Source organism: Prionailurus viverrinus, chromosome A3 (assembly GCF_022837055.1).
Source record: "Prionailurus viverrinus isolate Anna chromosome A3, UM_Priviv_1.0, whole genome shotgun sequence".
NCBI lineage: Eukaryota > Metazoa > Chordata > Mammalia > Carnivora > Felidae > Prionailurus > Prionailurus viverrinus.
In genome coordinates, this window is record NC_062563.1 from 74594400 (window position 1) to 74615681 (window position 21282).

Consider the following 21282-nt stretch of genomic DNA (forward strand, 5'->3'; position numbering starts at 1 on the left):
GACACACAGAATCCTAAGTGGGCTCCGGGAGAACTGTCAGCACAGAGCCCAATGGGGGGCTGGAAGCCATGAACAGCAAGATCATGACCTGAGACAAAGTCAGACACTTAACTGACTGAGCCACCCAGGTGCCCCAAGATACCTATTAATTTAGAAAAGGGTGAAATCTCTGGAGTCTCTGATGGTGTGAGATGTGCAAAACAGTGCTGTTGTATAGACATGTGGAGGTAGCAGGGAACACTGCTCTCTTCTCGGCTAGAAGCCCAGGCTGCATGCGTACCAAGAAGGATCCTCCCGGGCACCCCTGGACTCCTTGCAGAAGCACGTGCAGTGCCTGTTGAGGTCTGAGAAAGAAATGAAGTCTTGCATTGCTGTGAGTGTAGGCCAAGCTAGAAAAACACTGTTTTCTTAATGTTGTCATAAGCCATGGTAGCCATAGCCATGTGTGGCCTATAAAAACATGTTCAGCACAACTGATTTTATATCAAAAAGCATTAAGGGAGACAAACAGCATTATAGTGTGATTAAAGATACATTTAAAAAGGAAGCATAAATGTTATCATGGTAAATCTCAGATATAATCCAACAATAAAATAGAGTTTTGAACTGACAGAGAGGCAAGGAAAACCCCTTCTGGTTGCAGCATTATGGGGGAGCACACAGAGGGTAGATTGTACCATTGTTCCCTATTATTTGTTGCTCTGCATATGAAAGGGTTATGTTCACCACTGCATTGCCGTCAAGTTTAGCCTTATGACTTGCTTTGGTCTATGGGATATAGGCAGAAGTGATGTATGCCCCACATCTGAGCAGAAGCTTTAAGAAGCATCCTGTGGTTTAGCCAGGAGCCAGTATGTCTCACATAGAGGTTGCTCCTTCAGTCCAGATCCTGGTATGAAGATCGTGGAACAGAGCTGTAGGCAATATGTGCAGTGATTGAGTAATAAACCTTTATTGTCATAAGCTACTGGGAGTTGGGTGGTTGTTTGTTCATAACCTAGTGAAAGCTAACTAATATATAACAATCTCCAAACCCTTTTGCTACCAACACCTAGAAAAGCTAGTTGAATTGTAACAGACATAATTTTAAATGCATGTATAAACTCCTCCAGGACCTCTAAATAAAGGGATACTAAAACAAACTATAAGCATTTGAAATAATGCTGCAGCTATAAATAGCAATAAAAAAAAGGAGAGAAATGCAACAAATTAACCTAAAAAGTCTAGGAAAGGACATGGCTAATAAAGCAAGCAAGAAAAAGGGAAATATTAAAATTAAAAGCAGAAATGAACAAGTTGAGTGTAGAAAAGCAGAACACTAAATACATGTACCCAATGACCGTATTTATTCATTTAAAGCATTTTTAATTTCTTTTTTAATATTTATTTATTTTTGAGAGACAGAGACAGAGAGTGAGTGGGGGAGGGGCAGAGAGAGAGGGAGGCACAGAATCTGAAGCAGGCTCCAGGCTCTGAGCTGCCAGCACAGAGCCCAATGTGGAGCTCGAACTCGCAAACTATGAGATCATGACCTGAGCCGAAGTCAGACACTTAACCAACTGAGCCACCCAGGCACCCTGCATTTATTTATTCATTAAAAAATTGTTTCTAGAATGTACCCCCTCCCTATTGTGGTCCTTCTCTCTTACTATTAGGCTTGATTACAAACTATCATGGGCTTTTGTTCACTTTGAGAAAACTAATAAATTTTGGTACATTAATAAATAACATTTAATAACAATAAATTAAGGTTACATATAGAAACAATTTAAATTTTGAACAAATATTTATGCTTCTTTTAAAATTAAACAGAATGCATTCTCCAGCAAAAATTCTACATCTTGGCCATAGAATTGTTATGATCTAGGTCAGTGTTTTTCAGTTGAGGGTTGCAACCTAATGAATCGTGAAATTAGTTTAGTGGGTTTCAATTTACACTAAAAAATGTAAGGGAATAGAACTGAAAATATCAGAGTGCAATGCATGTAATAAAGATAAGCACTGCTTCAGAAAACATTGGTTTGAGTTATATGTGCGTGTGGGAGTTGTGCATGTCCCAGGTTGAAATCAAAATTTCAGGCGGGTTGGAGTCAAAACAGTCAGCAAAGTTTGAAAGCCACTGATTTAGGCCCCAGGAATCAAAAGTCATGGTAAAAATATTTCACAAGTGATAAAGCTTGGGCACAGACCAGTCAGAATTAAAAGCTGGCTGCAGTGTCCAAACAAGGCTCCAGGGAACACTAGTAAGTCAGGCTTTCCCCTTTTGTTCCTGGATTGAGAGTCGCAAGGGAAGGGTCAGAATGGCCAAGGCAGCAGTGGGCTTAGGGCAGTGGCTTTATGGGTAATTAGTTTTCTATTGCAATAACAAATAACCACAAACCTAGTGGCTTAAAATAACACAAATTTAGGGGCACCTGCGTGGTTCAGTCTGGTAAGCATCCAAATCTTGAATTCCACTTAGGCCATGATCTCCAGGTTTGCAAGATCGAGCCCTACGTCAGGCTCCATGCTGACAGCACAGAGCCTGCTTAAGATTCTCTCTCCTCTTGGGGTGCCTGGGTGGCTCAGTCGGTTGAGTGTCTGACTTCGGCTCAGGTCATGATCTCGCGGTCTGTGAGTTCAAGCCCCACGTCAGGCTGGAGCCTGCTTTGGATTCTATGTCTCCCTCTCTCTCAGCCCCTCCCCCACTCATGCTCTGTCGCTCTGTCTCTCTCTCTCTCTCTCTCTCTCTCTCTCTGTCAAAAATAAATATACACTATGGGGCGCCTGAGTGGCTCAGTCGGTTGAGCGTCCGACTTCGGCTCAGGTCATGATCTCACAGCTTGTGAGTTCGAGCCCCGCGTAGGGCTCTGTGCTGACAGCTCAGAGCCTGGAGCCTGCTTCTGCTTCTGTGTCTCCCTCTCTCTCTGCCCCTAACCCACTCACATTCTGTCTCTGTCTCTCTCAAAAATAAATAAACATTAAAAAAAATTTTTTTAAATAAACGCTACACACACACAAAAAAAGATTTCTCTCTCCTTTCTGCCCCGACCCCAACCCCCACTCTCTATCTCAAAATAAATGAATAAACACTTAAAAAACAAAACACAAATTTATTATCTTACAGTTTTGTAGGTCAGCAATCAGGCTCAAGTCTCACTGACCTGAAATCAAGGCATCAATCAATACAGCCATATCCCTTTCTAGAGGCTCTAAGGGAGATTGTTTCCTTGCCTTTTTCATCTTCTAGAGGCTGCCCACATTTCTTGACTTGTAGCCTTCTTCCTCTATCTCCAAAACCATCAACATTGCATCTCTCTCTCACCCTTCTTCCATAGTCTCATCTTTCTCTGATAACAACTGGGAAAAAGTCCAATTTTAAAGATCCATATTATTAGATTGAGCTCACTGGATAATCTAGAATAATCCCCTTATTTCAAGACTTTTAATCACATTTGCAAAGTCCTTCTTGCTGTGTTAGGTGACACTTTCACAGTTTCTGGAGGTGGAGGGAGTGGACATCTTTGGGGAGCATTATTGTGCCTACCACAATGGGTATGGATATGCTTCATCGTTTGAACAAACACCAGAGCCACACCTGTGCAGTTTGCCTGAATGGAAGTGAGTACAGGTGGTCTGTGAAATGACCCCTTTAGATCTCTATGCAGTACTCCACGAGTGTGTTTTGAATGTTCACCCTACTACCTCAAAGAGGAGAGAGGAGGAAGTTTAAATTACACAAACCAATATAACTCAACCCACAGCTTTCACCTCTCCAGTATTTTCCTAGGAGGATTAACTGTCAAATGGGTTGACTCCTTCAGATCCATAAGAACTGAGAGAGAATTGTGCATAAACCTAAGAAAGATACCTGACCAAATACTCTTCCTTTGATCACATGTGGAAAATTTAAATGCACATATACATAAACTTACTTTATTATTTTTATAGTAATGTTCATTGGTTATATAGTATGTATTTCATATGACAGCAAGTGGCAGCTAAAAAAAAAAAGTAGTTCTAGAAATCCATTCCAATTTCTGTAATTCTAAAACATTGCATAATTGTGAAAGAAGTCTCTAGAACAACATTTCAGATTGGTACCCCACAAAATATAGTCATTAGCTTAAAATGTCTATACTCATATTTATTTACCCTGGCAAGGAGTAAAGTTCATTTTAAAAGCTAATGTTTTAAGTTCCTAAGATTTTAAAAATTTAAATGCACTTTACTCAAAGTAGGATTTTCAAAACAATCTTTGAAATGATCTATACATAATTACTCATAGAATATCATCCTGCTCAGCATTGCTCATTGAATGTTTACGCCAACTAACAAAATAGGAATGAACTCACTTTTGAGTCAGATAAGCCACAATATTCCAGTGAACTCTAACAAAGCATTTTGTGAATCAGAGTGAGGGTGAAGGAAATGTAAAGAAGTTTAAAAAATTCCACATCAGGTATCAACCGATGGCGATGGGAGCCTTTTACAAATGGACATGCCTGGGTGGAATATGAAAGGAAGTTAATTTTGGGACATAACTCTATTATGCTGTTTCACTTAGTTATCTAAAAACATGGAAGGATGCTAATTTATGTAGCTTTTATATTTTTGGTGACTCATTTTTCTTCTAGTATAAAGGAGACTTTACACATATTTAGTAAGCTAGATTTTTCTTCCTTCTTATGAAGCTCATTGGCTCTTGCTACTCAGACAAAAGAAAAGGTTTTCATTGTTCTTCTACCTCAACCCTCAACTTCAGAGGCAAAATGTTTTCTAACTGGAAAGATGGAGTCTTTTTCAAAATGCATGTTGGCCTCTCAAGTTAATAGCCAGACATCTGCCCTTGGACCTGTTCTGTCCTGTCCATTCTTTCCTTTCTCAACCATCCTTGGCTCCCTATCTGTCTTGTGCTACTGCCACCTTAATAAGCCTCAAGAGCAAGATTTCTCAGGCAACAATCAGAAAGTCATTAGTCCCATACACCTGTGCAATCCTTTCAGAAGTAATTTTCTACCAAATGTAAAAGATTACAAATGATTAGCATATACCTAACTGATGTTATTGTGCCAGTTATCTTTCTTTTTTTAATGGTTTTAAAATTTATTTTGAGAGAGTGTGGGCAAGTGGGGGAGGGGCAGAGAGTGAGGGAGAGAGAATCCCAAGCAGGCTCCACACTATCAGCGCAAAGCCTGCTCAATGCAGGGCTGGAACTCACAAACCGTGAGATCACAACCTGAGCCAAAATCAAGAGCCAGATGCTTAACCTACTGAGCTACCCAGGCACCCCATGTGCTATTATATTTCTGTTGGCACAATGCCACAATCTCCCTCCTATAATCTATAATTGCAGGGGCTGGACGCCTATAACTCCATTCCCCAAATCCTTCACCAACTGGCTTCCAGTCAGGTTTGGACCATGGCAGTTACTGATGGGAGAAAAGAATAAGCCATTCTTGTCTGGTACCAGGGGTAGACCCTTCTGGTCAAGTGGTGCCCCTTCCATGAAGGGTGGAATTCTGCACTGGCCATATGGTAACCTTCCAATAGCAAATGCAGCTGGAGGACTCCAGCCTGAGTAGTAGTAGCAACTTTCTCGTCTCTGGCCTTCTTTTCTCTCCCTCTCTCCTCTAGCCCTTCCAGCACCTTTGTAACCATTTGCCAGAATTAAATTCCTTTTTGTTTGAACTATGTACAGTGGTTTCTGCTTTTCTGACTGGACTGATTGGACTGATTATATACCAAACTATTACCTAAACTACCAGAGCTTTGGGAAATCAAGATGTTTGTTTCTAAGTGAAAATAGTGTAACATTTCCCTGAAAACCACTCCTGTCCACAAACTGTTATCAGGTAAGTTTCATGCACTTCTTAGTTCTAAGCACCATGAAGCTCTACCCAAAAGCAATGGCTCATGGAGTTTGATGGAGTCTTGTTTTAACAGTACAAGTGAGATACCCAGTGTGTGGTTTGGACACTCTGAATGGTGGCTATGGACAAGTGAAAGTCCTTGGCCAATGGGAATAGTTGATCTGCTGTTCAGAGATACTACAGACTGAGGTTTCAGGCTCTGGTAGTTCCTTGAAAATTCACTGAGAGTATTTCATGATTTGCAAATGGGGAGTAGAGAACAAAGTTGGTCAGGCAATAGAAAGGTTACGCGTCTAACTGAAGTGGGAGTGGTGGTATAGGGGCTGTCCTACCTAGTTTTTCATCTGTTTGACAAATGTGTCCGGTAGGACCCTCTCAAAGTCTGTTTCTAGACTTTGTTTCACAAATCAGGAATTTCGGATGAGAAACCCTAAAGGGTTTAACCCTAAAAGTGTTAATAGGGTTAGATTTTTTCTGTGGTGGTTAAGGTCACATTGAAGGGGGTTCCTGTGGCTGCTCCAATTTCTGGACTCCCCAGATTCTCCACTTCAAGACCAGGTGATGCATTTATCTGGGTGAGTCTTTAATTTTATTTAATGCCGCATCTTCCCATAAGATCTATTTTTGCTCATCACTATATCCTCAGGGCATAACAAAGTGCTACATACATTCATTCATTCAGTCCTTCATTCATTCAGTTAATATTAAATGCCTATTTTATTGCCAACACATCGACATAACAGTAACCTCTTCAAAAGCTTCAGAAGTTTATGGCAACAAATTTTGAACACTCTTAGGGTGATTTATTCTCTACAAAATCTCCCCTATGCATCCTTGAATGTCTAAACAGAAATAGCTGTTTCTATTTTTTTAATGTTTATTTATTTTTGAGAGAGAGAGAGTGAGAGAGAGAGAGAGAAAACGATTGGGGGGAAGGACAGAGAGAGGGAGACACAGAATCCAAAGCAGGCTCCAGGCTCTGAGCTGCCAGCACAGAGCCCACGAGGGGCTTGAACTCATGAACCGCAAGGTAGTGACCTGAGCCGAAATTGGACGATTAAGTGACTGAACCACCCAGGCACCCCCAGAAATTGCTGTTTCTAAATTGACTTATAGATATTCTGGAGTGTGATTTGCCTTTGTTATCCTAAATCTGCTGGCATGAGTCTTCTGTCTATATGCGATAGACCAGTGCTCCCAACCCCAATTAAGTCTCAAACTTCAATAAACATGACATGTATGAAATGAGTAGGTGCTACTTTTGATAAGAAAATAGACAACAGGGACACCTGAGTGCCTCAGTCAGTTAAGTGACTGACTCTTGGTTTCAGCTCAGGTCATGATCTCATGATTTGTGAGTTTGAGCCCCATGTGGGTCTCTACACTGACAGTGCGGAGCCTGCCTGGGGTTCTCCCTCTCTTCCTCTCTCTTTGCCCCTCCCCTATATGCTCTCTCTCTCTCTCTCTCTCTTAAAATAAATAAACATTAAAAAAAAAGAAAACAGACAACAAAAGAAGCTTCCATTTTGGTGAGAGGAATATAGAATACTTTATAAGTTTGATAAAATGCTTGAAATAAGGTAAATATATAAAATTGAAATAACATTCATATGTACCAACAATACTCAGTTTAAAATATATAGTTAAAAAGGAATCCTGATTTACAATAGCAGCTGACATGAATTAATGAACTTTAATGAAAATTATATCACTAATATGAAAAAAACTAGAAGATTTTCCTGAAAGATATTAAGTACAGGAAAAGTGTTACTATATTTTAGAAGACTAATACTTTAATACTGTCACTTTTCCTACCAGTTAAATAATATACTTTAAATTATTAGGCAAAATCCCAATAAAAATATTTCTGGAAGAAATTGACAAAATAATTCTGAAAAAATCTTTTTTAATTTTCTAATTTTTTTTGGAGAGAGAGAGAGCACAAATGCATGAGCAGGGAGAGACCAGAGTGGGAGAGAGAGGGAATCTTAAACTGAGCATGGAGCCCGATATGTGGCTCGATCCCATAACCCTGGGATTATGACCTGAGCTGAAATCAAGAGTCAGGCGCTCAACTGACTGAGTCATCCAGGTGCCCCAATATAATTCTGAAATTTACCTGAAAGAAGAAGCAGGCAAAAATAGCTAATATTGTTAGCCATCATAAAAAAATGATTTTATACTACATTCATCTTTAAAATCAAGTAAGCATGCAAAAACAGATAAAAAGAATTGTATCATGTTTTATATTATTTCCTGTGTTCACATTATTATTTCGTTAACAAAATTTTTCCTAAGAAACAATGCAAACTTAAATTTTATATCATAAATTGTGAGTTGGTGAGGATCAAGGAAGTAAGATTATATTTTATCAAAATGTTAGTCTAATCTCAGTTATTGCTCTGAGTGAGGTGTAGCATCTCATTTCTGCTCCTTCCTGAAGAGTTTGTTACCTCTCTCATCTTTCTTAGAGGTAGCCTCCACCATCAGTCTCAACATCTTTATAGAAAACTTGGGTCCTTAAGGAACCATGCAGTCCAATATTTCAATGCTTTCAATATCTGGATTCCAAGGGTGCCTGGGGGGCTCAGTCACTTAAGCGTCCAACTTTGGCTCAGGTCATGATCTCACCATTCGTTAGTTGGAGCCCTGGGTCGGGCTCTGTGTGAACAGTTCAGAGCCTAGAGCCTGCTTCAGATTCTGTGTCTCCCTCTCTCTGTCTGTGCCCTTCCCCTGCTCATGCTCTCTCTCTCTCTCTCTCTCTCTCTCTCAAAAATAAATAAACATTTAAACAAATTAAAAAATATATCTGGATTCCAGTTACAGATAATTTCATTTAAAATTACCTTTTGGTTTTTTATATTTAGGCAGCTACCATTATTCTCAACTACTGAAGATTATGACTTGAATGATGAATTAATTTATTAAACGATGAAGCTTTAGCTTCAAATGAATGGTTGTTCCAACCTCTCTAAAAATAGTACTTTGCAATCTGTTAATTAAAAGATAATTCACTGAAATAATCCCTTGATCCTATTAGGTCATTTGAAACCATAACACTTTTCAAATATACGTTCAAATTACTCCTACAGAAATACAAAAAGCAACACAAGGCAGTACTGCTACAATAACGTAATCACCAAATCTTAAAATTTTAATAACAATGGAGCTAGATGTGGAGACTGCCCGTAAAACTGGTGTATACCGGTGCACATTTTTAGCAAGTTTAAAGTGTAATTACGGTAATGGATTCAGTAAAACGGTTTCATCTTTGAAAAGGAATTCAATGATATGGCTGCAATTTCCATACTAAAGTGCCAATTCTATTCTTAAGTTCTCATTAAATTTTTTTTTTGCCAACTCTTCTTGATTATTTTTTTACCCATGTCCAGTTTATTGATATAATTATCCATCATTATACATGTCATATCCTTGTTCATGTCAGTATTTGAACCAAATCACTTTATTTAAAGAAACTAACAAAAATTCACAAGGTTTGGATGTGAAATTACAAAGACACCTAATGGCATAGCTAAAAGCATGTAGACAAAAGACAGCAACAATAGCAAAATGCGAGTGAAAGGAAAAACAGATACTTCTCAGAATGGCAAAGATGTCTCAGACAGGAGAAAAGTATTAAAGTAAGTTTTTAAAATGCAAGCATAAATGCAGAGACTGATATTGATTTTGAGTTGTCAAAATATTGGCAAGTGAAATTTATTTATGCGTAATAAGGAAATGTGGTGAAAACATTTTGGGTTCTTAATGTATCCATACTGATTACATTTCATATTTTGAAGCGGCATTGTCCATTATGGTAGCCACTAGCCACATGCGGCTACTTCAATTTAAATTAATTACAATTAAATAAAAATAAAAATTCAGTTTCTCATCAGCACTGGCCACATTTCAAGTCCTCAGAGCCACAGTGGACACATAGCTACATTGCACACACAGAAATAGAACACTTCCATCATGCCAGAAAGTTCTGTCAAACAATGTTGTAATCCATGATGAGAAGAGTTGTAATGAAGCTTTATCAATATTACTCATCTGGAAGTTTTTACCACAACTACTTTTTTATTATCCAAGCCATGACTTACTTACAGAGACAGGTTATACAACCAGATAAAATTTGAGTCAAATTCTTTATTGCTTTCCACCCTCAACCAAGAAAGACTTCCTTGGAATATTATTATTACCTACCAGAACCTAAGAAATGCAATAGCTTCTTGTGAAAACTATATAGGCAGCAACTTTTGACTTGGTATAACATTTCAGATGCTGAATCACTAGGTATAATTTTATTCTTTCCATGACTGAGCAGAACAGCTGAGAAAAAGAAAGGATTTTGTCTGCTTTATGTAATAGTATAACCCATAGCACACTCAGACAGAGATAATCTTTTATAATGGGTTTGGCAGGCATTTCCTTAACATGCTGGGGTGGGGAAAATAACCTTTATTATAGCTCTTTAAGGTTCTGAGTTGTAAAAGTGTCTCTACTGTAATATAAGCATTTCTTTATTTTCATTTTTAAAATTTAAAAATAGCTTTGTTTCCATAACTGCCTTAGGAAAATAGTAATAATAAAACAGATAAAAATCATTATATATTTATTCTGTAACATAAAACACCGAAAATGATTGGATGTTATCCCATTCTTTTATGAGCTAAATATAGCTCTAACACTACAATCCAATAAAGGTATGACACACCAAACATTTACAGACAAAACCTACTTATGAATATTAGACATAAAAAACTGACAATATAAGGAAACATTAATAAAATGACTACATAAATTGATTCAATAAAAGAAATCATATGATCCTCTCAGTAGATGCTGAAAAGCCACTGGATGAAATCAACACCCATTTATAGTCTTTTATTATTGTTATTATTAATTCTATTTTTGAGAGAGAAAAAGCATGAGTGGGAGAAAGGGCAGAGGAAGAGGGAGAGAGAGGATCTTAAGTAGGCTTCACACCCAGTGTGGAGCCCAATGTGGGGCTCAATCTCACAAACGTGAGATCATAACTTGAGCCGAAATCAGGCACTCCAACACTCATTTATACTCTTAATAAAAATAAATTATTGTATAAAATTAAAATAAACACAAGTATCTATTCCAAATAAAACCTCAATTACACATAGTAAAGCTATATTATCATTACTATTAAATTTTTTATATTTTTATGTCATTTTCAGCCAATATAATGAAGCATGAAATAGAAATAACAGAAATAAATGGTGGAAAGGAAAATACAAGAATTTTATGATATTTTTCAGGTTACATAATTGTATAGCAAGAAAATTAGGAATAACTAACTCATAGCTATTTTTAATAAAAAAATACAGAAATTAAACATTTAATCTGCAAAAATCAGTATATTTCTGTAAAATCACCAAAATCCAGTTAGAATATATATAAAATATCTCCCCAAGTAAAATTCTGAATGAGTGATATGCATGATCTTTATAAGGAAAACTGCAATCCTTACTAAGATATATAAATGGAGACCTCAATAGTGACAAAAACACATTCTTTCATGAGAAAAATAAGTATCATAAAGATCTTGATTTTTTTTCCAAATTAACTTATAGGTTTGATGCAATCCAATTATGACATTATTCTTGGAGGCCTTAAGAATGAGAATAACATTTACAGAGAAAAAAAGAAAACAAAAGATGTTTTATCTGATAATAAAATGCATCACATAATAAACCATGTTACTATCAGATAATTAAGTACATTACTATAGTTTAAAACAATGCCTCTGAGTAATCTTCCCTGACCCCTGACCTCCTCAGTACTAATAGGAAACCAAGTTTTCTAAGATCTCTGGGTCATCCTGGAGCTGGGTCTTGGTAGGTGACATTTCTTCCTCTCCTTTTTCCTTTTCCTGTGGTCTGCCATCTGGTGGTCTGAATCAGTAACTTGGTTTCCACTGCTGCAGGACATCTAGGGTTGGCTCTTGCTGCTCCTTTCGTTTACACATTTTCTGCTTAGCCACGGAATTAGAGGTGAGTGCCTGGGTCAAAGGGCACTAAATGACATCTTCCAGTGTTATTTAAAAGCATTCCTATGTGAAATGACATGGTGTCTGAGTTTGCTAAGAATGTTAATTACTATTGAAGCATGGTGCTCCTTTTGTGTGTATTCGCAAATTTGTACAATAAAAAGTTAAAACTAGAAACCAAACAAAGAACCACTGCTCTCACAAATATAAGTGGCTGGTTAGTATATAAAAGAATCCTCAATCTCATCAACAATAAAACGGGCAGGGGTGCCTGGGTGGCTCAGTTGCGGTTGAGCCTCTGGCTCGTGATTTTGGCTCAGTCGTGATCTCAAGGTTCATGGAATTGAGCCCTGCGTCGAGCTCTGTGCTGACAGCATAGATCCTGCTTGGAATTTCTCTCTCTCCCTCTCTCTCTTCCCTTCCCCTGCTCATGCTCTCTATTTCTCTCTCAAAATAATAAAGAAACATTTTTTAAAATTAGGCAAATTAAAACAAGTAAATACTTTTTACCTTTCAGATTAAAACACTAAAACACTAATAGTTTTTAGTGTGGAAAAATAAATACATAATCTTTTGGTGACAGTATCAGTTGATACTGTCTTTTGCAGGGCAATTTGGTAGTACTGATGGAAAATTTTAATGTTCCAAAAATGTTTCATATCATTACACCTGGAATTCCACTCCTCTTTTATGAAACTACTCTGGCATTCTTATGCAGAAATAATGTACACTAATGTTCATTGTAGCATTGTTTATAAGAGTAAAATATTGGACATGAGCATAAACAAGACACTCATTAAATAGAGGCATATCTATATAATGGAATACTATGCATCCACTTAAAAGAACATCTATTGTACTAATATTGAAAGATATCCTTGGAAAATGAAGTAAAAGATGCTGTGTAAATGGGAATGGTCTCATTTTGGTTGAACAAGATAATAATATGTGTTAAAATGTGCATTTAAAAAATCTGGGGGTGCCTGGGTGGCTCAGTCAGTTAAGTGTCTGACTTTGGCTCAGGTCATGATCTTGTGGTTCGTGGGTTCCATCCCAATGTTGGGCTCTGTGCTGACAGCTCAGAGCCCAGAGCCTGCTTTGGATTCTGTGTCTCCCTCTCTCTCTGACCCTTCTCCGCTTGTACTCTGTCTCTCTCTCTCTCTCAAAAATGAATGAACATTTAAAAAAAACCTTTTCTTAATCTGGAGACCAATGACCACACAATTACAGTGGTTTTCTTTAGGTGGTAGGAAAAATAGGAGACTTTCACTTTCTTCATTGTATAGTTCTATAATGTTTGAGCCTTTTTCAGGGCACATATATTACTTTTCCAACAGAAAAAGCAATAGACAAATTATTAAATAAGTAAAAGAGTGTTTACCTGCCAAACTTCAGGAATGTTCCATTATTATGCCCAATTCTCTACTGCCTCCCACATCAGCAAGGTTCCCAGACAGGATGGTTCTACTTATTCTGAAGATGGAAGAGGCTTTTATTACTCTTTTTGTTTGAGAGTCTTGATCTCAATGTCCTTGGCTGCAAGTAGGACTCTCAAAATTGTCTTTACTGTTCCTCCCAGAATATTCTAAAAGGTAATAGAGAGTAAACAGGATGCTCAGTGCCCTCCTTAAAGTGAGAAAAGACCAAACTATCAAGTTTATAAAACTCAAACTAGAGGTTTCCACAGTGAGTGCACAAGATGGTCCACTGGCACCCAGGAGAAAGTATTAGAATTCATCCTATATATTTTTATCTCACCCTTTGTTTATTTCAATTTTTTTCAAGTTTTGTTTTTTAAATTATATATTATATAATTGTTCATACTCATATATGTATATGTACATGTATGTAGTTCATTAGTAAATATATATTTATATATTAAGGGGGCATATTTAGACATTTTTTACTGATGTACTATCTGGTCAAAAAAATTTAGATCCCATTCACCTAGGCTGCAGCTGCTTTTAAGAGAATGAAAAACAGATATAAGTCACATAAAAACATGTTCTATGGAATTAGTCATCCTCCGCAAAGCCAGTAAAAGTTAGAAGAAACCAAAACAGAAAAATAGATGAGAAAACACATGGAAGACAAATGCAAGGGTCAGCTTAGTAGGTAATAAAAGGTAGAAGGAAAGAGAAGAAGGAAAACACATAGGAAAATTATCTACACACATACAAATGACACAGTGAAAAAAAAACCCATAATGAATAAAGAAAGGGAGGTGAAATAAAAAGAAAAGCCACAAAAAGACCCTGAACATTTAGAGATAAAATGAAAAGAAGCGAACTATCATACCCTTGGAATTTAGAATGTACCACATCCATAGTTCTTTATTCTCAGTGTCGAGCACAGGGGTTGGTACATAGTATGCACTCAATAAATAAAGAAAGGATTTGAATCTATGCCATTTTATACCAAATGAATGTTTTTAGCCATGATTTGAAAAAAAGTCCTTGTATTTTTGTTATTTATTTGCTGCTTTTTTAAAAGTAGGCTTCATGCCCAGTGTAGAATCCAATGTGGGCCTGGAACTCATGACCATGAGATCAAGACCTGAGCTGAGATCAAGAGTTGGACACTCAACCAACTGAGACATCCAGGACTCCCTCTTTGCTATTTTAAATCAGGATGCTGAATATTTTATAGATTATAAGGAATAGAAAACAAATGACATTGGAAAGAGAATGAAAAATCTGTGATGCTACACCTGCAAATATAATAAAAATCTAAGGATTCATTGGAGAATTTGAAGATATGGTGGGTAATTATTTATTTGCCAAACCATGGAAACTTCCTCCATCCCTTTGCTGTTACATAGACCAAATAATCAAGAAAAGATTTTGCAAAGAACCTATAATTTAGAACTTCTAAAAAGTCTTTCTATAGCCAAGATAAAAGCAATTTGTAGGATTAAAGCAGTGACCTTTTTTCCCCCTCTCTTTACTTGAAAGCTGAAATAGTACCATTTGGAGTAGCAATTAGGTAGTTCATTAGTGATGTTTTAGATGTTCGATAAATTACATGTGAAGATGACACTTCTATTGCATCGATACTTTTATGCCTATTGCTAATAATAACTTAAAACTACTTGATCTGCATTGCAAGCATGTTTTGTTAATATTTTTTTAAAAAACCTGCAAAACCCTGCTCTGCCAGTAGTCATACCTATACTCTTACTCTCCGGGGCAGAAAAAAAAACATGGATTACTCTTAGGCAAATATGAGGCACTATGTATGCAGATTATCATTCACATATTCATCTAATATTCACTGTGGGTCTTTTACTGCCAAGCATTGTGTTGGTGTGGGAGATGCATTTGTGAGATTAAAAAGTCTGCTTCCTCCAGAATTCACAATCATTTCTCTGGTCATAGTCTGATTGGATTAGCAATCACCAATGTATCTGAGATATATTTTTGCATGTGTGTGGATGTGTGGACTCATGGATGTAAAACAATAATAAAAAGGGTAAGAATTACTTAGCATTTAACCATGATTATTGCAGAATTCACAATACTTTCTCTTTAAAAAAAAACCTTCATAGGTATAGATGTCTTTAAAAACCGCATACTGTGTGATTTAGCAATTCTTCTTGTAGGAATTCATCTTCACAAAATGATAAAGATTAGGTGCAAAGCCTTAGTTACAAGGATGCTCACTGGGGAATTATTTTTTAGTGTAAGAAACAGCCTAGATCAATATGGGATTGTTGAAATAAACTGTGTTATGTTTACACAGTGGGAAAGCAATAAATATCAACTGAATTGTTTGTGACTCATATGTTGACATCCTAACCCCTAAGGTGATGTATTAGAAGGTGGGACCTTTGGCAGGTGATTAGGTCATGAGGGTGGAGCCCTCATGAATGGGATTAGTTCTCTTATAAAAGGGATCCAAAGAGAGCTCCCTTTTTTCTACCTGTGAGGGCCCATCACGAAGACAAGTTATCTATATAAAACAAGAAGTGGGCTTTCACCAAACACACCAAATCTGCTGACTCTTTGATTTTGGATTTCCCAGCCTCAGGACCTGTGAAAAATAAATTTCTGTTGTTTATAAGCTACCTAATCTTTGGTGTTCTGTGATAGCCCAAGCTAAGACACTAGATAACATTAAAAAGAATCATGTAGAAATATTTTCATTGGTATGGGAAAATTTCTGTGATATATTATAATGTGAAAGTTGGAAGGTACCTTGTAGCTTAAGTATCAAGTACAGAGAAGTGTAAGCCCTGACTTTGCTCCAACTCTGGGCAAGAAATTTGACCTCCAAAAGTATCAGTTTTCCCACCTGTTTGTTGTGGGTGGAATTGTGTCTTTCCCAAATTCCTATCTCCTAACCCCCTACCTAAGAATTTGACTGTATTTGGAGACAGGACCTTTAAATGGGTTAATTTAAAATGAAGTCACTGGCAGGGGGCCCTAATCCAGTATGATTACAGAGGGAAAGAAAAACCTTTTCCTCTACCCTCTTTGGTTTAGTAGCTGAGCAAATTAAATTGACAAAATAACAGGAGAGGAGGCATCCAATTTTATCAATACTTAACTTTTAAGTATGTGCATTGTATGTGCATGGTGGCTTCACAAAAAAGAAGTGAAAAAAGCCAAAGAGGCAACAGACTTGGAGGCTTATATACCTTTTTAACAAAAGGTGATAAATTGTGGAGAAGTGACTAGACAAAGGAAAGAGGGTTGGGGCTTCTAGAGTGCATTACTTGTGCAAAAGTGACTGGGAAATATGTGCGGGGGATGAAGATTTCTTAATTTAAGACAAGGGTTATTTTAGTAAAGTCTGTTTGTGCAAAGTCATCTCAGAGTTGACTCCTCATCTCTAGCGACAAGAATCCTCTCCTCACCTCTCCTCTTACTGGTATGGGGAGAGTACCTTTCTCAGGGCAAACTTATGCCCTGCTTTGCAGATGGTGAGAGAGCAGAGAGTTCTCACTTGCCTTTAGCTCAAAATAATCAGTATCCTGAAAGTGCCATATTTTGGGATACTATATTCAGGCTCCCCTTCAACTGATGCCCTTATAAGAAAAGGAAAGTTTGGTACAGACGGTAAAGAGGGAAGACCATGTGGACACAACAAGAAGGCAGCATCTAGGACACAATGCGAGAGGACTTAGAAGAAAGCAACCCTGCTGACACCTTGATCTCAGACTTCCAGTCTCCAGAACTGCAAGAAAATAAAATTCTGTCATCTAAGCCACCTAGTCTGTGGCACTTTGTTGCAGCAATCCTAGCAGTCCTACAAGATGGGGAAAATCTTAGTAACATCTTTACTTACCTTTCAAGGTTGCACTGAGTCAAATAGATGTAAATCCCTTTGTAAACTACAAAGCACTACACAAATGTTACTAGTTGTTACATCGTCCCTGAAAAACCTGGGGGAACGCAGTCATGTTAAGACTGTACTTTTTAACCACTTTGTAAGGCAGAGGCTCAGTTCCCATAGAGGATGGAAAGAAGCAGATTTCAGCAGAACTGTAGCGAAGAACACAAATGACTTGGCAGTGAAAGGAGAAAGGCAAAATAAAGAGAATTGTTTCTCACCCGCCCCCCACCCCCGTTGCAAGTGGTTAAAAAAAGAAAAAGACTATACATAACGAGAATAGCTAATATGTACAGAGAATTTACTAACTACCAAGCATCCCAAGGTCCCAAGGGCTTTTTATTGTTATTTTTTAGAGAAAGGGAGACAGCACGAGCAGGGGAGAGGTACAGAGGGAGAAGGAGATAGAATCCCAAGCAGGCTCCACACTCAGCACGGAGCACAATGCAGGGCTTGATCCCAACTCTGGGATCGTGACTTGAGCCAAAATCAAGAGTTGGACACTCAACCAACTGAGCCACCCAGGCGTCCCCCAAGTGCTTTTTATATGTGTTCCACAATTAAACCCCTATCACCCCTCGGGTACAAGTACTGTAGATGTATGTATATATGTGTATGTTTATTGTGGGGGAGGTTGTATACATATGTCTGTGTGTGTGTGAGGAGTGTACATATATATTTATGTGTGTATGTGTTATCTATTTTGGTCTCTTTTCCTACAACACATGTCTTCAGTATGAAAATCTGTTCATATGTAGTAGATAAAAAGTAATAAAACTGCCAAAATAAAAAGTTGTGATTTTTCAAGAGATGACTATGCTTTGCACTACTATGAAGCATGAAAAACACTACCTGACTGAACACAGTGACCTATGGTAAAATGCACAACACACAACAAATATCCACATTGTTTTCTTCTTTTTTAAAAGTGTTTATTTATTTGTTTGTTTATTTAGAGAGTGAGTGAGCAGGGGAGGGGCAGAGCAATAGGGAGAGAGAGAATCCCACGCAGGCTCTGCGCTGTCAATGCAGAGCCCAATGCGGGGCTAAAACTCACAAATTGTGAAATCATGGCCTGAGCCGAAATCAAGAGTTGGAGGCTTAACTGAGCCACCCAGGCTCCCCACCCTCCCTCCGCCACCCCCCCCCCACCACATCATCTTCTAATTCATGCTCCAGTGCATCCACATGGGTTGCCCTGAGTATGTGCACTGTTCTTTTGAGTTTGTGTTATTTCACGATGAACATATTGAACATATTTTGTTAAACTGTATAAGCATACTGGCTTTAAGAATCCCAACTAGTGAATGAAATGAAAAGCCTTACGTTATGAAGTGAAAGTTGAAATAATAAAATGTTTTAAAATAAATGAGAGAAATTGAAGGCCTGAAGAATCCGGCCCACCCACCTTCAGGAATAATGCTAAGAAAATAAACGAAAGGAGAGCTTGTGCATCCCAGTTATTGTCTGCTTCTAGTGAAATGGGAGAACACTGGGAAGAGACTGAAGATGAAGACTCTAATGCTAAGTAATGCCAAGTGCAGTTGAATAGCACTCTGTGGCCTCTAGGCTCATTAGAAACCATACAAGCAGCTTCTTTATGAAAAGAGAGAATTGGCAGAACAAAAGTGGGATTTCTATTTTAAGCTGGTTTAGAAAACAGAAAAAGAGAATAATAAACACCACAGAAATCCTTGTCTGGTGTCACAATGGTTTAGCCTAAGAATGATGATATCCTCCTTTCCTTTTTCCTCTACTCAGTAGTTAAAAAAACAACACTCCATCACACCCATTTCCAGCAAGTGGTGTTTGGAACATGGCTATCCACTTAGGAAAATAATTAATTTATAACCTCCCATTTAAAGTCTACAAGGAAAATACAAAACTTCTATACAGCAAAACGCACAATGAACTAAATGAAAAGACAAATGACAAACATGTCATTGCAACATGTGTCAAAGGGTATAAAAAGCTCTTATATATCAATAATAGATAAAAAAGAAATCCCAATAAGAAATGGTCAAAGGATAAGGAAAGATAACCCAGGAACAAATGCAAAGGCTAATCAATGTCAAACAATGCTCAATTTCAAATTTAAAAATGGAAATTAAAATTATGTTTTGTTTTTAACCTAGTAGATTGGCAAAGACATTTTTCAAAAAGATTAAAAAACATTTTTTTAAATGTTTATTTATTTTTGAGAGAGAGAGCGAGAGTGCATGAGCAGGGGAGGGACAGAGAGAGAGGGAGACACAGAATCCGAAGCAGGCTCCAGGCTCTGAGCTGTTGGCACAGAGCCTGATGTGAGGCTCGAACTCACAAACAGTGAGATCGTGACCTGGGCCGAAGTCGGACGCCTAACCGACTGAGCCACCCAGGCGCCCCTTTCAAAAAGATTTTAAAAAGAAGTTCAGTAATTTTCCATTTGGGAATTTACTCAAAGGAAATAATGAGACTTGGGTTCAAAAATTGATGTTCATTACAGACTGTTTATGAATTTAAAAAATTGAAGTAATTTAATCTAGCAATTGAAGATTAGTCAAATAAATCAAGACATATATACTTTCATTTAGCAATTCTTCTGGAATTTATTCCTTAGAATAGTCAATAAAATCAACCATTCTTAGTGACACAAATATATTCATTTCAGCAGTTTGTAAGGAAAAAATGGTAGAGTACACCCAATCAGGGAGGGAAAAAAAGAAAAAGACTGCAGAGTAATCATCATATCTCTGCATTCACTAAGATATTGTGTGTGTATATATACACAAGCTAAAAATAATGAAATGGTAGTTTATAGAATACTTTGCAGCTGCAAAGAAAGGAGTTCTGTATTTTTATATGAAAAGTGACCTCATAGTGAAAAAAAGTTCCATGACTGTACATATAATCCCTTTTATGTAAATATGTTGTTAAAAAGAAAGCCACAGGCCCCAAATGGTGTCACTTAGGTTAAGTCCCAAGTCAGTAAACCAAGACTTAAACTGTAGTTTCAGCTCCCTAGAAATGTAACCTCTAACTAGTTAACATGGGAATTTCTTGGTCAGCATTAGGAAATTTACTGATACATCTTTTCCGTTCCACTTCGGAGGGTGACCTTGCCTCAAACAATGGATTCTTTGCTAACAATTTCCATTTTTCCACTCTCTACCTTAAAAATCTTTAATTTCCTGTAGACCTTTGGAGCTCTCTTCTACTTGACATATAGGATGCTGCCTGATTCATGAACTGATATAGCTAATTAGATCTTGAAATTTTACTGCAACAATATATAAGGCTGTCTGAAGATATTTTGGGACGCCAAGCACTTTGGCAATAATCTTTGAAGACCCATTCCATAATGGACTCTAATTTAAAATTTGAGTTGGTGTTATCTGACATAAAATTTTGTTATGCAGGACACCTGGGTGGCTCAGTCATTAAGCGTGGGATTTCAGCTCAGATCATGATCTCAGGGTTCCTGAATTCCGCCCCATCTCGCTCTCTGCTGGGAGCACAGAGCCACTTGAAATCCTCTGTCCCTCTCCCTCTGCCCCTCCCCTGCTCACGCTCTCTCTCAATGATGAGAAAACATTTTTTAAAAAATGGTTATGTAAACATTTATTTAAGTGAATATTAACTTCCATTTTGCCCTTGAAAATCTCCTAATTCTAGTGTTTTCTATGTACGCATGATAGGTTAAAGACCCACTTGGAGCCCTGAGCTCCAGATACAGCCAGAGCTACATTGCTTATCTTTGTATTTTCAAACCCTTTAATTACAAACGCTTCTGGCCCAGTGGGTTTGAATATCGTTGGCACTGAGGTGCTAAGTATACAACGGCGAACCGAAGCCTTTGAAGGCCTTACCGAGAGAAGACTAGCCACTGCGCGTACGCCACTGCACCATTTCTAAGCGTGATTCCCCACCCACTTCTAGGAAAAGAGAATGTAGAGATTCCTGCTATGGCCTCCAGCCAATGGCTACACTTTTGCTCTCAGCCCTAGCAACTCCGGGCCAATAGGCGGAAGGCTATCTTTTGATCCAGTACTGTCCTTTCCCAGCCAATCGAAAACGTTGTTCAAATGGCCCTTT

General features: G+C 37.7%; 1 long non-coding RNA gene across 2 annotated transcripts; it reads right to left on the reverse strand.

Moving 5' to 3' along the window:
• Window positions 1–3162: 3162 nt before the first annotated feature.
• Window positions 3163–21141, reverse strand: LOC125162450 (uncharacterized). 2 transcript variants are annotated; one of them, XR_007151044.1, is made up of 3 exons: window positions 21057–21141; window positions 13256–13459; window positions 3163–3339 (listed from the first exon to the last, which is right to left on the reverse strand). It is a non-coding gene; the product is annotated as an uncharacterized LOC125162450 (long non-coding RNA). The 2 variants fall into 2 exon arrangements; XR_007151043.1 differs by lacking the exon at window positions 3163–3339 and adding an exon at window positions 11383–11937.
• Between the last annotated feature and the right edge of the window lie 141 nt (window positions 21142–21282).